A 15,865-nucleotide genomic window follows, 5' to 3' on the forward strand; every position below is an offset into this window, starting at 1 on the left:
AATTGGGTTAACTCAGGGCTCTTCAAATACCCCGTCACTCCCGGCATTGTTTTCAGTTTTTTTTTTATTTATCACAAACTCACTTAATTACTCCATAGTTAATTGGATAGCCTAATATTGCTCACTAATATGACAGATAAAGCCACTGTAGTAATTCATTTTATATTTGTTTATTTTCAAGTGGATTTCTCTTGCTTTTATTCTGTAAAAGTAGATTATTTATATTTTCTTGTATTGCATGGCTTAACAGTACAAAGGAGCAATGTGCTTTCCATTACTTCTGTCAATATCGATATACAAGTAAAATTTGTCCTTATTTACAATGCCCATTTATAATGTAGCTCTTTAAGTGATACACTACTTGTGAGAGTTTATGGCATGCATTTTCCCAGATGAATGCTTGGAATAAGCAATTTTTTCTTATATTAAGTAAAAAGTAGGCCACTTTAGACTTTCAGAACCCTTTCTTCTCCTTTCTTTCTTTCTTTCTTGATTTGCTTGCATATTTTGGCCAAAAAAGTTGCATCTTTAACTATCTTGTAGTCCAACCACGTACCACAGCTATTGTACTGTTTTCCAAGATGGAAAATTAGATGCAGAGATAACCCATAGAGTGCAGTGTGGATGGAACAACTGATGAAGGTATCAGGAGTATTGGAATTGTATATGGAATTCTATTAGGAAGCAACAAAAGGATACGATCAAAGTGGAGCAGATGATATTATTTATCTTGACTTTCAGAACTCATTTGATAAGGTGCCACATGAGAGGTTGGGCTTCAAATTAAAAGAAGTGGGAGTTCAGGGTGATGTTTTTAGATGGGTGCAGAATTGGCTCAGACACAGGAAGCAGAGGGTGATGGTGCGAGGAGCCGCTTCAGAACTGGCCGATGTTAAGAGTGGTGACCAGCAGGGGTCAGTGCTGGGGGTGCTGCTGTTTTTAATAGAGAGATAGATAGATAGACAATTTTAGATAGGAATATAAGTAACAAACTGGTTCAGTTTGCAGATGATACCAAAATAGGTGGATTAGCAGGTAATTTGGAATCCATTATATAATTACAGAAGGACTTGGATAGCATACAGGCTTGGGCAGATTTGTGGCGGATGCAATGTAATGTCAGTAAATGCAAAGTATTACACATAGGAAGTAAAAATGTGAGGTTTCAATACACAATGGGTGTTCAGAAAATTGAAAGTACACCTTATGAGAAGGATTTAGGAGTCATAGTGGACTCTAAGCTATCAACTTCCCGACACTGTTCAGAAGCAATTAAGAAGGCTAACAGAAGGTTAGGTTATATAGCATGATTTATGGAGTACAAGTGACAGGAGGTTCAGCTCAACTCTTATAACATACTGGTGAGGCCTCATCTGGAGTACTGTGTGCAGTTTTGGTCTACAAAAAGGACATAGCAGCGCTAGAAAAAGTCCAGAGAAGAGTGACTCGGCTGATTCCAGAGCTACAGGGGATGAGTTATTAGGAAAGATTAAAAGCTGAGCTGAGCCTTTACAGTTTAAACAAAAGAAGATTAAGAGGTGATCTGATTGAAGTGTTTAAAATTATGAAGGGAATTAGTGCAGTGGATCGAGACTGTTATTTTAAAATGAGTTTGTCAAGAACACGGGGACACAGTTGGAAACTTGGTAAGGGTAAATTACGCATAAACATTAGGAAGTTTTTCTTTACATAAAGAACGATAGACACTTGGAATAAGAAACCAAGTAGTATGGTAGACAGTAAGACTTTAGGGACTTTCAAAACTTGACTTGATGTTTTTTTGGAAGAAATAAGTGGATAGGACTGGCGAGCTTTGTTGGGCTGAATGGCCTGTTCTCGTCCAGAGGGTTCTAATGTTCTAAAGCACATGTGCGCTAATATTCTTTTGGGCGGTCAAAGAATGAAGGTGGGGCGGCACGGTGGCGCAGTAGTAGCGCTGCTGCCTCGCAGTTAGGTGACCCGGGTTCACTTCCCGGGTCCTCCCTGCGTGGAGTTTGCATGTTCTCCCCGTGTCTGCGTGGGTTTCCTCCGGGCGCTCCGGTTTCCTCCCACAATCCAAAGACATGCAGGTTAGGTGGATTGGCGATTCTAGATTGGCCCTAGTGTGTGCTTGGTGTGTGGGTGTGTTTGTGTGTGTCCTGCGGTGGGTTGGCACCCTGCCCAGGATTGGTTCCTGCCTTGTGCCCTGTGTTGGCTGGGATTGGCTCCAGCAGACCCCCGTGACCCTATTTGGATTCAGCGGGTTAGAAAATGGATGGATGGATGGATGGAAGAATGAAGGTGAAGGTTAAAGGTAAGACAGTGCTAAGACCAGTACTGATGAATGGAGCTGAGTCATAGGCAATGAAGGAAGTGCAGGAGAAGACATTAGATGTGTCAGAAATGAGAATATTGAGATGGGCTTATAGAGTTACAAAGACAGACAGAATAAGTACAACAGAAGTGGGAGAGATACAGTGCCCTCCATTCTTATTGGCACCCCTTGTAAAAATTTGTAAGAAATGCTATAAGGTTGGAGAATACAGAGCATGGCATCTGAGAATCAAAGTTCTGCCATGGCCATCTCAGTCCCCTGACCTGAACCCAATTGAAAACCTGAAGAGGTGAGTACACAGGAGAGGGCCTAGGACCCTGGATGATCTGGAGAGATTATGAAAAGAAGAATGGTCTCATATGCCATGCTCTGTATTCTCCAGCCTTATAAAAGGTTACAAGAGAAGACTCTGTGTTGGTATATTGGCAAAGAGAGGTAAAACATATGCATTTCTTAATGAGGGTTTTGTTTTTATCTGAATGAAGTTATTTCAATTAAAAGTTAGATGTTTCTCATTTTCCAGTGCAAGATGACAGTTCTTCAGCAAACAGTGATTTTTTTTCTAACCCTTCTTATTACTTTCTACAAGGGTGCCAATAATAGTGAAGGGCACTGTAGCTAACAAAGTATATTATAAAGTATTTTATAAGCTATTGAATTTACATTCAGTGTCAATTAATGCATATATTTACTCTGGTTGGTTTGTTGGTTTACACCAAAATGACTTATATAAAATAAAAGTCTGTTACAATATACTCTGGTTCTTCTCATACTTTTGACTTGAGCCACCAGCCTTGAAATATCTGTGCATATAACAACTGTCCATTCTGGTTCTTTACACAATATCTGCTGATTTCTTAGTCATCTTTCAGTGCATTTTGTTGTTCGCTTGACCCGTATCTGGTTTCCTGACAAGGCCTGCAAAGGATTGACATTTATTAACCCTTTAAGCTATTTCTTTAAGATGAAAGCTTTGTTACCCTTAAATTATTCTTCCACAACTCACTCAACAACAACAACATTTATTTATATAGCACATTTTCCTACATAAAGTAGCTCAAAGTGCTTTACATAATGAAGAACAGAAAAATAAAGGACACAGTAAGAAAATAAAATAAGTCAACATTAATTAACATAGAATAAGAGTAAGGTCCGATGGCCAGGGTGGACAGAAAAAACAAAAAAAAACTCCAGACGGCTGGAGAAAAAAATAAAATCTGTAGGGATTCCAGACCATGAGACTGCCCAGTCCCCTCTGGGCATTCTACCTAACCTAAATGAAACAGTCCTCTTTGTATTTAGGGTTCTCACGGAAGGACTTGATGATGATGGTCACGTAGAGTTCTGCTTTTTAATCCATCCATCATTGTTGGAGCATCATGAAGCTTTGAGTAGGTGGAGGTGGCGCAGGCCACCACCACGAAAAAAACGGAAAAAGAAACAGAAAAGAGAATAGGGGTCAGTACGGATTTTAGAGCCACCATGAGTAGTTATTATGAGGAAATTGAACATACAGAGTATCAGGATTAAGTTAAATTGAAGTTATAATAAGGCCATGTTAAAGTAATGTGTTTTCAGCAGTGTTTTAAAGTGCTCCACTGTATTAGCCTGGTGAATTCCTACTGGCAGGCTATTCCAGATTTTAGGTGCATAACAGCAGAAGGCCGCCCGCCTCACCACTTCTTTTAAGTTTTGTTCTTGGAATTCTAAGGAGACACTCATTTGAGGATCTAAGGTTACAATTTGGAATATAATGTGGAATAAATTATATGCAATTTTTAATATCTGGAAAACATTTAGGATTAGGGCAGCACGGTGGCGCAGTGGTAGCGCTGCTGCCTCGCAGTTTGGAGACCCAGGTTCGCTTCCCGGGTCCTCCCTGCGTGGAGTTTGCATGTTCTCCCCGTGTCTGCGTGGGTTTCCTCCCACAGTCCAAAGACATGCAGGTTAGGTGGATTGGCGACTCTAAATTGGCCCTAGTGTGTGCTTGGTGTGTGGGTGTGTTTGTGTGTGTGTCCTGTGGTGGGTTGGCACCCTGCTCAGGATTAGTTCCTGCCTTGTGCCCTGTGTTGGCTGGGATTGACTCCAGCAGACCCCCGTGACCCTGTGTTCGGATTCAGCGGGTTGGATAATGGATGGATGGATGGACATTTAGGATTAAATTACTTAGAGATCATAATATAGACAACATCTTTGCATCCTATGAACAAGTTTAACTTTCCAGCAACACATTTCTTTCACTATCTTCAAATTGGAAACTTTGTTAAACAGAGCCTGCCTGATTTTCCACATCTCCCACCTTCCTCTATGCTGTGAAAAATATTGCTCAGTCTCAAGGACTCAGACAGCATCTCTGCAATATATAAAATCATATGTGCAAAGCATAAAATTATTAAACTCAAAATTATATATCAACAACAACATTTATTTATATAGAACATTTCCATACAAAAAGTAGCTCAAAGTGCTTTACATAATGAAGAATAGAAAAATAAAAGACACAGTAAGAAAATAAAATAAGTCAACATTAATTAACATAGAATAAGAGTAACATATCGAGCACGTCTCTCTCATTTAAAACTGTCCAAAACGTTTCCAGGGCAAGATCCAACCAGCCTCACTGGGCCACATGTTTTAGGCCTGCACCAAATTAACATCATTCTGGAAATTTTTAAGTGCCTTTCAGACAGCCCTGGGGTCACAATCCCTCCTAACCCACTAACAGCTGTGTTTGGTGTTCTTCCAGAGGGGCTTAAAGTGGAGAAGGACAAACAAACTGTGATCGCCTTCACTATGCTATTGGCATGTAGACTTATCTTGCTAAACTGGAAGAATTCTAACTCTCCTCTTTTAAGTCAGTGGGTAACTGATATTTTATATTATTTGAAATTGGAAAAAAATCAAATTCTCACTTAGAGTTGCTGTGCAGAACTTTTTCAAAACCTGGCAGGATCTAATCAATAACATTTTAGATTAAGCTCTTAAAGCACTGAGAAAGCAGATTCTCTTCCCATTTCTTTTTCTTTTCCATTTATCTTTATCCGCTTATTAAACTCATCAATTTACTTATTTTTACTAGCTTTAAGCTTTACTCCATTGCCCATGCTTTCTCAGGGGTGGGGGCTGATTTGTTTTCAATCCTATTTTTTTGTAAAACTTTATCTATTTGTATGGAATGATTACAATAAAATCAATAAAATAAAAAAAATATATATTCCTCCACAGTTGAACAATGGCAACTACAGACTCCAAAAGGTAGAAGCAAGTCGAGGTATCTTATGACGCCATGAAACCCATCTGAGGAATCACAAACACCTGGGATGCCAAATGTTCAAAAACAATATGGTGCCCTGAAATGGGGGTACCATGTAGAAAAAGTGTGGCGTGACCAATGTGCACTTTAATCACAATGTCTGAATTTTTTGATTTGTCATTTTAAACTGTAGAGCAGAGGGGTAAATCAAGGGAAAAATGTGTCTTTATCCCAAACATTACAGAGGGCACTGTAACTCATAGAGCGGTCAATGTGGCAGCACACTTCCGATGGTCGATTGCGGACGGTTCCTCGGTTTAGTCAGAATGACTAGCGTAGAGTGAGTGTCATTGTACAAGACAGTTTCTTCTCTCAATTACTGCCTCCAAAGAGTCCCCTGTCAACATATCGCCATAAATCAAACTGACATCATTTTCTCGAGTGGCTTTGGCACGGGTCTAGTGCTGCATCCATGTGCTGCTGCCAACAAGATTTCAAGCTTTGCTTATTTTGCTATAAACGTTTGAATTTAGCATTGATTTGAATTATCTAGTTATACAACAATATGAATAATAAGGTGTAATAAAGAAAAAAGAGATCTAGTTATGTTCCTCTTTGAAAATGCATCATAAGTCCTTAATTTAATAATACTAATACCCCTGCCTAGCAGGAGAAGCATATTTGATGAAGAAGTCAAGCTCTTCCTCAAACAATTAAATTGATATTAGAAATGCAGACAATAATTTGCTAGCAAGCAAGGTGATAGCGAATATTAAACCTACACAGCTGTGTTTCTCAGCAGCATAGGGCATTTCATGTGGCCAATTTGTTCATTGATAAAAGTTTCACGCTTTCTGGCTAATAATGAGACAAGGCTCGCAGGGAGTGACCTGAATCTGCCAGCTTAAATAGAAGATATCAGCGATTCAGCCAGCACAATGTTTCATCTGCCTGTTTCTTATTAATGAGGAGCTGCCACTTTTCTTTTGGCTGCTTATGATGCGGCACTTTAACATTCAGAAGCTGCAAGTGATTCCGAGGGTAACAATTCCTACTTTGATTTTCCTTTCGTTGCACATGCAGAATACTTATTCTGCCTTAAAATATACACACGGAAAAATGTTACAGAGATTAGCAAGGAATCTGCAGCATTTTTGGGAAGTCATTTCAAATGTATAAAATTGCCATCCGCCTGGAAATGTGCTGCGATTGAAGGCAGATTGTAATGTATGTGAAAGTGAATGGAGAAATATTACTTTTATGTGAAAAACAGATTGATATTTTATAATGAAAAAAAAAACAAAATTTCAACTATTGTTATGTGAAAAACAAGATATATTAAATTCAAGGAAGAAAATTTCAGCGACTGCATAGCTCAGTCAGTGAAGATTTGTGCCATACCATTTTGTTAGGTTTTCAGATAGTGTGTGTTGTTAAAAGATGACATTTAGAAATCTAGAATGATGAGAACAGGCCATCCAGCCCAGCTGATCTCACCAGTCCTATCCACTTGATTCTTCTAAAAAAAATCAAGTCGAGTTCTAAAGTCTGCCAAACTACTTGGTAGCTTATTCCAAGTGTCTGTGTCTGTCTACTGTGTGTGCGATATTTCCCCTTAACAAGTTTCCAACTGTGTCGTTTTGTTGTTGTTGATCAGTTGGGCCAACACCTGCATCAGTTCAATTCAGTCTGATTTCCATGGCGGCGCACGTAGTTGCAGCAACTCGGTGTCCCACTAGTCGGTGTTGTGTTTGGTTGTTTTTGTTTTTGTACGTCTTGTGCTTTGTTTTGTGTACAGTCAAGCGAATAACATCTTCAGCCGAAATGATCTCCTTAAGATCAGAGTGAGTTACTGTGTGAGTGTGACTATCGAATTTATCCGCTTGCACAAAATACCGGAGGAAATAGCGAGGAGACCGGGCGCTTCGTGGATTACTATCCCAGCGGGGAGGAGGCACAGGAGGCATCGAGAGAGAAGGAGGAAGCGAGGCTGCTGGGCTGGCATGCTAACCAGGCTAAGGAGGCAGCCACTTAGCCCACCGCTCCTTAGTCTATTCCTATCGAATGCCAGATCCCTGGCGAACAAGATGGACGAGCTAAGGTTACAAATAACAGCGAATAACCACATCAAAGACTCATGCATCCTTCTGATCACCGAGTCCTGGCTGCATCAATCCATTCCGGACTCGGCTATTGAGCTAGCAGGCTACACCGCACAGCGCCAGGACCGAACAGAGGACTCCGGTAAGAGGAAAGGTGGGGGAATCTACTTGTATGTGAATAACAGTTGGTGTACTAACACAGTGATCACAAACCGTCACTGTTCACCGGACATAGAATATCTGACTGTTAAATGCAGGCCCATCTACTTTCCAAGGGAGTTCCCCGTCATCCTAATAACAGCTGTTTATATACCACCAGATGCTAATGCTAACGTGGCGATAACACTTCTGCATACCAACATTAGCAACAAACTGAGCAAATACCCATAGCTGGGGATTTTAATCATGCAGATTTAAAAACAGTAATCCCTCATTTCCACCAGCATGTAAAGTGTGCCACTAGGGGTGATAACACTCTGGACAAAGTTTACTCAAACATCAACAAGGGCTACAGGGCCAGACCTCTACAGCACCTGGGCCAGTCTGACCATTTGTCCCTGCTTCTAATTCCTGTATATGCCACCATCAGGAAATCCGCGTCGGCCATCACAAAGACTGTTACTACATGGCCAGAGGGTGCCTTTCAACAGCTGCAGGATTGCTTTGATAAAACCAACTGGAACATCTTCGAACATCAAGACCTGGAAATATTCACGGACAGTGTCCTCTGTTACATCAAACACTGCATAGACACTGTCACAGTGGACAAACATATCTGGGCTTACCCCAACCAAAAGCCCTGGATGACTCGGGAAGTTCAACAGCTGTTAAAGGAGAGGAATAACGCCTTCAGGTCCGGTAACAGGGACCACTACAGTATGGCGAGAGCCAACCTGAAAAGAGGCATCAGGGAGGCCAAGGCGGATTACAGGAGGAGAATTGAGAACCACCTGGAAAGCAAGAACAGCCGGCTTGTGTGGCAGGGTGTCCAGAAGCTGACGAACTACAAGATCAACCTAAGCGCTGCTGAAGGTGACCTAGCACTGGCGGAGGAGCTGAACATCTTCTTCACCCGTTTTGAGGTCACTGCACCGGATGCTTTAGAGGCACAGCAACACCACACAGCTCACTGTAGTACCATCATCACTCTGGAGGAACATTAAGTGAGGCGCACCCTGCGGGCCGTAAACCCGAGGAAGGCGGCTGGTCCTGATGGCGTACCAGGACATGTACTGAGGGATTGCGCAGACCAGCTGGCTGAGATCTTCACCAGGATCTTCAACCAATCCCTCGCACAGTCGACTGTCCCACCTTGCCTCAAGACCTTCACCATAATACCCTTGCCCAAGAAACCTCACATCTCCAGCCTTAACGACTATCGACCAGTGGCACTCACACCAGTGGCGATGAAGTGTTTTGAGAAGCTGGTCCGTTATCACATTACAGCAGCCCTACCCCGCAGCCTTGACCCCCACCAGTTTGCTTACAGAGCGAACTGATCTACTGAGGACGCCATAGCCATAGCACTCCATGCCGGCGCAACACACCTGGAGAAGCAAGGAAGCTATGTACGCATGCTTTTTGTAGATTACAGCTCTGCATTCAATACTATTCTTCCCTGCAAACTGGATGTCAAACTAAAAGACCTGGGGCTTCCTCACAGCACCTGCAGATGGATCAACAGCTTCCTCACTGGCCGCAGACAGAGAGTGAGAGTTGGCCGTCACACATCACCAACCCTAAGCCTCAGCACTGGGTCACCTCAGGGCTGTGTGCTTAGTCCACTGCTCTACTCTCTCTACACACACGACTGCACCCCGCCCACCAGAGCAACACCATTGTGAAATTTGCAGATGACACTACCGTGGTGGGGCTCATATCATGGGGAGACGAGTCTGCCTACAGAGATGAGGTGGAGCAGCTGTCTTCTTGGTGCAAGGATAACAACCTCCTCCTAAACACTAAAAAGACCAAAGAACTCGTAATAGACTACAGAAGAAACAAGATAGAAGTCCAACCACTAATCATCAGTGGTGACTGTGTGGAGAGGGTGGCAGACTTCCGGTTCTTGGGAGTCAACATAGAGGAAAGCCTATCTTGGAGTGTGAACACCTCTGAGCTGCTGAAAAAGACCTAACAAAGACTGTACTTCCTGAGAGTACTCTGGAGGAATAACATCACACAGAGACTGCTGGTGTCCTTTTACAGAGCCTCTATAGAAAGTATCCTAACATACTGCATATGCATATGGTACGCTAGCGGCACAGTGGCTCAGTGGATAGCACTTCAGGGAGTCATCAACACTGCCCAAAGGATCATCGGCTGCCCTCTCCTCACACTAGAAGATCTACACAGCTCCCGCTGCCTCAAAAAAGCCCATAACATCATAAAGGACACCTCACACCCTGGACACTCCCTATTCGAACTGCTGCCGTCAGGCAAACGGTATAGAGCAATACATGCAAGGACAAATAGACTCAAACATAGTTTTTACCCAACTGCAATAGCACGTCTCAATGCCACTAAAAACAGATAATGGTCACATAACAGCTATATGAATTATGCACTGACTACTGAATGTTTGTCTATAATGTTTGTTTAGATTCACTGTTTTTTAGATGTGATAATTTGCACTACTGAATGTTTTTTATAATGTTTGTTTAGATTCTACTCGTTTTTTTTTTTTATATATGTGATAATGCACTGACCAGAGACATCTTCCAATTTCGTTGTACCTGTGACAATGACAATAAAGATCACTCATTCATTAATGAACTCATCTTAAAGTCACCGTCTCGATCTACTGGACTAATTCCCTTCATAATGTGAAACATTTTCTTTCAAGTCTCCTCTTAATCCTTTATTGCTTAAACTGTAATGGCTCAGCTCTTTTAATCTTTCCTTATAACTCATCCCCTGTAGCCCCAGAATCAGCCTAGTTGCTCTTCTCTAGCCTTTTTCTAGTGCTGTTTTGTCTTATTTGTAGCCTCGAGACCAAAACTGCTCACAGGACTCCAGATGAGGCCTCACCAGTGTGTTATAAAGCTTCAGCATAGCGTCCTGTGACTTGTACTCCACACATCAGGGCGCTATGTAACCTGACATTTTGTTAGCTTTCTTTTTGTCTTTTGAACTCTGTCTGCCAGTTGATAGTGTTGTGTCCACTATGACTCCTAAATCCTTCTCATAAGGTGTACTCTCAATTTTCTGACCGGCCATTGTGTATTCAAAACTCACAATTTTACTACCTACATTACTTTAGATTTACTGACATTGAATTCCATTTGCCACAAATCTACCTAAGCCTGCATGCTGTCCAAGTACCTCTGTAATGATTCAATAGATTTCAGATTATTGTATATTGTATCATCTGCACACTTAACCGGCTTGTTATTTATATTCCTAACCAAATAATTTATACCCATCCATCCATTATCCAACCCGCTATATCCTAACACAGGGTCACGGGGATACGCTGTAGCCAATCCCAGCCAGCACAGGATGCCAGGCAGGAACAAACCCTGGGCAGGGCGCCAGCCCACCTCAGGGAACACACACACACACACACCAAGCACACACTAGGGACAATTTAGAATCGCCAGTGCACCTAATCTGCATATCTTTGGACAGTGGGAGGAAACCGGAGCACCCAGAGGAAACCCACGCAGGCACAGGGAGAACATGCAAAGTTCACGCAGAGAGGATTTGGGAAGCGAACCCAGGTCTCCTTACTGCGAGGCAGCAGCGCCACCACAGCTCCAACCGTGCCGCAACTGTCTGTCTACTTTTCTTTAATTTTTTTTTTCTTTTTATGGTTTGTTACTTGTCTTTCACTTCTCCCATATTTACGTTATACAAGAGTACTTTGCCCCCTGCTCACTTCGCTTGCCAACCCCCCGGCCTGTGTCACATGCTAGCCTCTTTGCGGTTCTGCCGTTCACGTATCGGGATGCGGTTGTACAATTTAAACAGATTTTTATTTTCATGGGAATTGTTACGTATGCATCAACGCAACGTATAACTGCCTGTGATTGAATTTCGTTTCTTTCTCTCTATTAAATAAAACGACTTTTTCAAATGTTTGGCTCTGTTAATTGTCTTTGCAAAAGCTATTCTAACTGGAAACTGTTAATGTTTTAATACGAATGGCATATCAAGATATCCTTTGTTGTCTAATGTTATCCAAAGAAGATGTACTGCATTATCTTTCTGGGATACATCCTTCTTTCTACAGTAATTTGTGCGTTGTAAAACTGGACATTGTTAACGGATGTAGATATTCTTCATGATATTGTAAGTTGATGTTTTCACCACCATCTGTTTCAGCATAGTCTATTATTACGCATTTAACCAATTTGCAGTGTAACCATTTGACATTTTTGGATGCATTTAACCAATTTGATGTGTAACCGATTGCCACATTTGACATCTTCTTTTTTCGTTGCTAGGATTGCGCGTGTACTTATTTTTTTATGTTGGTAACTCTTTGTGATGAAATTCTTCTTTAATGGTGAACTTAAAGTGAAAAAAATGTTAAAATATATAGGAGCTCAGAGTGCAGGAAGTGTGTCTGACAAAAACATTCACAAAAATGAGAGTTGAGGTCTTATTTGAAAATGTTTGAGAGGAGGCAAAAGTCTCGTCTCGTGGGACTTGAAAAAATCTCTCATCCAAAAGGTCTTGTTGAATTAAAGGATTTTTTTTATATAGTAGAGAGATGTGTATTATTTGTGTGTACCTTGTATAGCTTGTCTTGGATTTTATGATAAGAAAGCCACTTGACTTGACTTGATAAGAAAGCATCCCCAAGTCAAGGTTAGGGTTTTGTAAACTTTTTCCATTTTTTTTTTAAGTTTTTTAGTGAAAAGTACACATTTTGAATGCTGTGAGCATATGACATGTGGATTAGGTGGACCAATTGATTTCACGTGTTTTAAATTTGTTTGCTGCTGGTAGTTTTGGCCCCCCACTGGTGCCCGTTGATGGCCTCTGTATCATAAACTTTTTTGCTTCCATTTTCCATGAAAACAGATTTTTTTTCTCAGCCATCTCTACAAATAAACACACAGTAATTAAGAAATAATAAAAAGTATTATTTTTTTTGATTGAATGTTCCTTTTAGACCCACGTACTCAGATGCCCAAAAACTGTACTTGCATGTTAAGGGTGGTAACTGACTTCTTTATCAACATCAGCATCCTGGGAAAGACAAACATGGTACCAAGATATACAAAGTGTTGTACATTTTGTAGGAAGGGATGCTGAATCTGGGACCAGGATATTTGGAGTACATTGAGGAGTGACATTTGTCTTCATTTTGTTGAGCATATTAACATGCCTGATGGGCTCATCTGAGGTACATAATGCCACCCCAGGGTGAGGGAAGGCACTAGTGTTAACTATGTCACCTCCCCATTGTTCCAAAATCCAGAGCAGGTGCCCATTGAGGGTAACTGGCTCCGCCCCTTCTGGCTGGAGCTCCATAAAGCTCGGGCACGTCAGGAAGAGAGTCAGCTGATGATGACCAGAGTGACCTGCAGGACGGAGCTGTCTGTATGCTGACGACTCAAAGGCCACAAGTGACACAATCTGCTTATTATTATTAGTTTTTTGAATTTCCTATACCATTGAGCATCTTTTCTTTTTGGGTATAAAAAACGGGTTGATGTCCCAACATTTTTTTTTACTTTTGTATGCTCCTTGCTTTGTACAACATCAATACATTCTATCATTTAATATGCCTCAATAAACACATCCTCTCATACAACTATAATTCCCATCTATTTTCAATTAAGTGTGTATGCATATTAGATTAGATTCAATTAGATTAGAAAAACTTTATTAATCCCAAGGGGAAATTTATTTTATAGGATTATCAGCAACAGTAGAAAAATACTTAATAGTTAACAATTTTTTTCTCTCTGGCTTTCTTCGTTTCCATTTCTAAGGATCAATCGTCCTCTTAATGCCCTGCCTGAGCCCGTACAAGTCATTCCGTTTTTGTGCCAACTTGGTGTGACTTATGTCACCAAATGCTCTTTATAATTCAGACCACAGTATAATTACTTTCCAACGACTTGAACGGGCAATCTCAGTCTGCATTAAATCAGTTGAACTAATCTCAGAATGTTACTGCTCTCACATTCTACAGGAAATTTACCCAGAAGTAATTGCAACTGACCTGTAAGTCATGTATTTGGAGTCCCATGTGTGCTGCTTGTTAGATCTCCTGAACATAAAAGGGGAGCGAGGAAGCCTTGTGAGCAAAGTTACTCATTTAGTGCCAACGTTTTTCAATCGCCCAAATTTTAAATGTTTAATTAATAAAAATAAATTATTTCAGTTGATTGAAAATACTTTTAATTTCACATTTCGATTAGGCTGAAAGTGCAGAGGGTAGCATTACTGACTCAGAGAGGAGTTCCCCCAGGTTTTGCTTGCTAAAGCTTTTCAAAAATCCATAGTCAACACAGAAGATGATAAGGTAACATATTTCATGGAGCTTACCATCCATCCATTCTGCTTATTTTAAATTATGGGCATAAAGAAGGAACCATTCCTGGGTGGTGGGCACAATCACAAACACATGCCAATTTACTCATTCTGGATTACCATTAAAACAAACATGTACACACTAAACAACGGATAGGAGACACTTGTAAAAATCTACAGTGTGCAGATGAAGAAGCGAAAGACAGACTGTAATTGGACATGGACGCAAACCAGGACTCCTGAAGCTTTGTGGCAGTCGAACTAACCACTATGTCTTCTCTTCTCTTCCATCTCACTCACTCTATGCAGATTGGGTAAATCATTTAAATTAGAGAAATCAATACTTTTCTATTATCGTGATGCAGATCGGTGGGGCCGCCGTCCCCACGGTCTTCAACTGCGAGTCACGCTTCGCAGCACGCCACGTTGACAGTTAATTCCTTGCCACTAATCTTTTCACATTATCTCTTTGATAGTGCAGTGTACCCCGGAACAATGAATATTTGGGAACTTCCAACCAGCGAGGAGACGCCCGTGTCCTTTCTTCAGGACACATGTTTTCTTCCTATAGAAAGGCACTCCAATGGAAATATGTTTACAGACATGTTAAAATGTATAAAGGAGTTCTGGCAACCAGAAAGTCAAATGGAGTAAGTTTTCCGTCTTTAGTTTTTTTGTCCAACACGCCAGGTGAGGAGTAAGGCCCCACCGATTTGTGTCACGATAATAGAAAATTACCAAGAAATCTTTATCATTTGGTGGTAACACTGATTGACAGGTTTGCAATAGGAGGTACAATCGACATAAAGGGACAAAAGAGACAAAAGGGACAACATAGGCTCAGACAGCTTCACACTATTAACATGTTGACAGCTAAATACGAATGAACTCATAGACACCATCACCATCATTAAGGACACCGTCTAAGAGTTTTCCTGTAAAATCAAGATGGGAGACACTGTCTTACAGGAAGCAACCACTGAAAAAGATTTAGGGGTTTATGTTGACACACCATTTTCATCATCTAAGCAATGTGTGGAAACACATAAAAAGACCAATAAAATGTTAGGTTATATTATCAAAACTTTTCGCTATAAATCAAGGGACATAATGCTCAGACTATATGATGCACTAATGACACCTCATCTGTTTAGTCTCAAGCAGAGGACTTCTCTTCAGAATTCTCAAAGGTGTAAATAAAGAAGATCCAGTAGCATTCTTTCAAGTTATTGGTGCATCCCGTATTTGAAGATACCAGTGGAAACTAAGAGGAAGAGCATTTACTGGTAAGACTGAAGCCAAGAAGGATTTCGTTAGAACATTAGAACAATCTAGACGAGAACAGGCCATTCAGCCCAATAAAGCTCTCCAGACCTATCCACTTAATTCTCCCAAAATAACATCAAGTCGACTTTTCAAAGTCCCTAAAGTGCTACTGTGTACTAGTCACTTATTTCATGTGTCTGTGGTTGTCTATATGAAGAAAAACGTCCTCTTGTTTGTGTGAAATTTACCTTTAACGAGTTTCCAACTTTGTCCCAGCGTCCTTGATAACCCCATTTTAAGTTAAATGTCTCAATCCACTGGATTAATGTCCGTCATAATTTTAAACACTTTATTCATGTCACCTCTTAATCTTCTCTCCTAACTCATCCTAGTAGTCAGCCTAGCTGCTCTTCTCTGGACCTTTTCTAGCGCTGCTAT

This window comes from Polypterus senegalus, chromosome 4, assembly GCF_016835505.1.
Source record: "Polypterus senegalus isolate Bchr_013 chromosome 4, ASM1683550v1, whole genome shotgun sequence".
NCBI classification, from domain to species: Eukaryota; Metazoa; Chordata; class Cladistia; order Polypteriformes; family Polypteridae; genus Polypterus; species Polypterus senegalus.